We start from the raw sequence: 5266 nt of genomic DNA on the forward strand, positions 1-5266 counted from the left end.
ACAACAACTTCCGGTTCGTTTCGATATTTTTTTTGTTATTGACGACTGATTAATTCACAATTGTGAAAAATAAAATCCCATTTTCCGATTCGTTGAATTTAAATTTTTTACTATTTTTAAACAGGATCGTATCTCTTATTTTTAAAATCACAAATCATTTTTATTTAAATATAAAAACGGGTCGCGTCTGTTATTTTTATTTTTCCCGCGCGAGCGCGCGCGCGTCTTGCTATTAACTACTGCTATTTTTTTCGAGATATCGATCCATTCGATACATTTTTCGATAATCGATAAAAATGCTTTAAAACGTTATTATAAATACGATGTAATTAAATTACGTTGAAATTATTTAAGTTTTAAAACAATATTTCATTTAAATTTGTAAAAATCTCGCGATTCGATATACTCGAACGAGATTTAATAAAATTATAGTCGTTAAAAAAAAAAAGAAAAAATATTACGCGTGTTTTAAACAGGTAATAAATAATAAGAAGAAATGTCTGGAAAAATCTAAATAAGTCTAGATAAAATTCTTGAATATATTTTGCAGAAGACTGGATATAGCCATAGAGAAGTGTAATTCTGGAGAAATTTTGGAGAAGACTGGATATGTAAAAAAGCAGACTGGACTAGATGATTCTCGTCAGATCACCGTAGTTATGGACGTCCGCCATGTTTAGTACTTGAATGGGTAACATCAAACAACATTAAGAACAAGACAAAGAAGAAACCATAACAATTTTTATTCTTTTCTAAATTTGTTACAGATTCTGATTACTCTACGGATGCTGTTGTGACCAGTGCCGAGTTAAGGAATAAGATGAACTCAAGAAAGCATAAAAGAAGAATTGATTTGGTGCTATTTAGGGAAAAACTTATTCAATAGACATCTACTCCTGAGGGATCGTTGTAGGAAAACCAGAAATAAGAGGTAAGTAAAAACTTTGATACAAACACATCCAATCGTCATTTTTTTAAAAGTAATAATAATAATAATAATAATAATAATAAAATAATTACAATTAAGTTTTTGAATTTGATATGTTTTCTGTGAACATTTAAAAATTTATTTTAAATACATTTTTAATTTTAAACGTATCAAATTTTTTTTTTGTTCTCGTTAAAAATGAGAGTTTGTTTAAACACAAATTATTATTATTATTATTATTATTATTATTATTATTATTATTATTATTATTATTATTATTATTATTATTATTTTGTTAAACAATTTTCGCGAAATAAAAAAAATTTCACCATTTTGAGAGTTTATTTTAACGTGAGAACAAATTTTTTTCTTTTTCTTTTAAATAAATAAAAATTCAAAATGGCGCCATTCCTAAAACATTCTTCATAAAGTTTTATTCAATCATTATTATTATTATTATTATTATTATTAAATAAATTACGAATAATTTTTTTTTTTTTTCGTTTGTTAAAAATGAGAAAATTTAAACTTTTGTTTGTTAAAAAAAAAAATTAATTACGTAACTTAACGTGGTGTTAAAAATGAATTTTTTTTCAATTTTCGGGTCATTATATTTTCTATAAAAAAAAAAAGGCGGCATAACAAATCGTCGTAACATCATCATCATCATCATTATCATCATTATTATTTTCTCATAATCAAAAACAAAAAAAAAAAATCGTTACGATATTATAAAGCGTTAAATTTATTTATTTATTTCTTTTTTTTTTTTTAACATTTCGAAATGGAAAAAAAAGACTTCATTAAAAAAAAAAAATTCAATGGATGACGTCACACTCAAACAAAAAGGTAAAAATCATTATTATTATATTATTTAAATAAATGGCGACGGTAATTTTTTTTAAAGCAAAAAAAAAAGTTAAATAATTAATTCATAATAACTTAATAAAATTTTTTCTTAACGTGTAATCAATTTGATTATTTTTTCTATTTATTTATTTATTTAATATATCTCTCTCTCTCTCTCTTTTATAAAAAATTCGTTGCAAAAATGAGAGAGAAAAGAAAAGATCATAAATATAATTAATTAAAAAATAATTTATTTTCATTCATTTATTTCTTTTAAAAAAATTAATTTTTCATAATATATTCACAAAAAAATAAATAAATAAATAAAAATAAATGATTATTTATTAGTTTTTGAAAAAATTTAAAAGTTAAAAGTAATAAATATTAAAAAAAAAATAAATAAATAAAAAGAAAATGAAAAATTATTATTATTATTAATTAACAAAGTTAAAATTAAGTAGAAAAAGAAAAAAAATGAAAAAGTCCGCCATTTTTTTTTTTCTTTCTAACCGTCTTCTCTTTTTCTCGTTTATTTTTTAAAAATTATTTATTATCGATCTTTAAATATTTTTCACTTTTGCATCGATTAATTTAATATATCGATTTTTCATTTTAAACAAAAAAAAAAAAAATATATAGCAGAAGACGGCCGCCATTTTTTTTTTAAATTTAAAAATCGTTAGTAAGGAGAGAATACAAAAAAAAATGTTGATAAACGATTTTTGAAACGTATAATAAATTCTAATTTCTTTTTCTCCCCTTTGCATCCCAAAAAACCATCTATAACGCTTTTAATTATATATATATATATATATATAAAGAATGATAATAATAATAATAATATTTACCGAATTTATTTACCGGAAACTATTTTAAAACTTTTAAATTAAAGAATAAAAAAAAATTTTTCAACATTTAATTGTCAATAAATCAATCAAACTAGAAAAAAAAAATTTTGTCTGTGAAACACCTCAGGGAAACCTAATAATAAAAAAAAAAGAAAAGTTTTTGTGGGGGGACATTCAATAATAATAATAATAATAATAAAAATTCAAGTTCACCTTGAAATCACGAACTAAATAATTTTTTTTTTTTTATTTGACTCGTTCTCGATTTCTTCCTTTTCCGAGATTATAAACCGGGGGGAGAGGAGGGGAGGTGAGGGAGGAAGGAAGAGGTACCCTAAATAATACGGGGGGGGGGTCATTACGTAGACGTAAAAAAAGAAAAATTAAAATCGTTATTAATTAATAATTTAAAAGAACGATTTTTTTTTTTTTAAATCGAATTTAAATTTTAACGGTTTTTTTTTTAAATAAATAAATTTTCTTCTGCTTTTTTTATTTGTAAAAATTAATTACGTATAAGTTTTAAAAAAAAGTAATTATTTCAAAGGGAAACAATTTCATTTAAATAAATAAGTAAATTAAATAGTCGAAAAAAGGAGAAAAAAATGGTGTGGCGGGTCGGAAAATTGTTTAATTTATAATATTTATTTAAACAAAATAAAAATAATAATAATAATAATAAAACTTTTCCCGTTTTGTTTTCCAATAAATACTATTTAATGAAAAGTTTTTTTTTGTTTTTTTTTTTCAAATTAATTTCTTTTTAACGTTCATTTGGGACCCATTAACTAATTAAAATAAATGGATTTTTCTCTTTTTCCTACTCTTTTATCCTTTTTTTTTTTTTTTACTTTAAATTTCATCTGTTGCTTCCCGCGCGACAGACATTTTTAAAATAATAATACTAATAATAATTTAAATAATAAATATTAACTTACCTTTTTCACTATTATTATTATTAATAATAGTTTTCGTACTTACCTAACGATCTATTTTTTATCTGATAATCATCTCCTTTAAAATTTTCTCCATCTTCACCTCCATCTAAAAATTATAATTAATAATGATAATAATTAAATTTATTTTTCCAATGAGTTATTATTATTATTATTATTATTGATTTAACCGTGTTATTTTGTCACTTTGTAATTTTTTTAAAAAGTCTTTGAACTTACTCTCGTAGTTGGTCGAACAAGGAGCCGTTAGTATCACTTCAACGAACAGCAAAAGGATGTAAAAAGCAAGGCTGTAATATTTTATTGTTGATACCTTTTGCATTTTATTCAATTTTTTTTTTTTTTTCACTCTTTTATGTGTTTATCTCTGTGTTGTTGTTGTACCTGAAATTAAATACCTAAAAAAAAAATAATAATAATAATGATAACAACGTCGCGAACACAAAACATTTCTTCTCCTTCTAAAATTATATTTTATTTGAAAATAAAACCGGAAATAAACTTTAGAAAAAATTAAATCACGTTAACAACACATCATCATCATTATTATTATCGTAACTTTTTTTTTAACGAAATCCTTCGGATTTATGACGTAATCAATTCGTTTTTTTCCCCCCTATATTATTATCATCATTAATCACAACAAATATTATTTCTACGTGTTTTTTTTTCTTTTTTTTCCTTTGTGAGCTTAACGATCACGCTACGCAATATGTAAATAATAATGATAATGATGATGATGATTTTTTTACGCATTTAATTATTAATTAATTTTATTTATTAAAATCAAATAAAGATTATTATTTCGTCGTTTCGTGAAGGGGAAAACGTTATGTGCATTAAAAAACATAAGCACAAATTGGCGAGATAAATCACGAATAACGTGTTTTTTTTTACGAATCGAACTTTATTTATTTATTTATTTCCCCCTTCCCTCCTGTCCCTCTTCCCTTTGTTGCTCCCACTCCCCTCCCCCAGTCCCACCGGGACGAAGGGTTAATAACGTGCCCACATTTTTTTTTTATTTTTTCGTTTTTTTTCTTTTGTAAACGATCCACCATCATTAAAACATTTTCAATGGGTATTAAATAATTATTATTATTATTTTTTTTTTATTTCCCCCCCCCCCTATTGATCACTGAGAGTTTAATGAGACTTACACATAATCCGATTTATATTTTTTTTTTTTTTTTTTTTTTTTTTTTTTTTTTAAAAAAAACGAAAAAAAAAATTTAAATTCAATTGAAATTTTTTTTTTTTTTTTTTTTTTTAATTGGGTCCCCCCTCAATATATCTTGAAAAAAATAAATTTTTAAAAACCAAAAACTCGTTCTTCGTAATTTTATTAATAATAATAATAATGAAAAAATTGTAAGATGATAATAATAATAATAATAATAATAATAATAATAATATAAGGAAAAAACTTTTTTATTTTACACAAAAGTATTTAAATTTTAATAATTATTTATTATTAATATCATTAATTAATACTTTTTTTTAAAAAATAAATAAATAAATAAATTATACTCTTGCGAAAATTTTAACCCTAATAATAATAATGATGATGATAATAATAATAATAATAAAACAGTAATTTTTTTTTTTTGACGAAAGACAAATTGAATATATTTTAAATTAATGATGATAATAATAATTATGACGTTTTTTTTCTTTTTATCGTC

The sequence above is a fragment of the Pediculus humanus genome, genomic scaffold, assembly GCF_000006295.1.
Source record: "Pediculus humanus corporis 1103172107401 genomic scaffold, whole genome shotgun sequence".
In the NCBI taxonomy this organism is placed as follows: Eukaryota; Metazoa; Arthropoda; class Insecta; order Psocodea; family Pediculidae; genus Pediculus; species Pediculus humanus.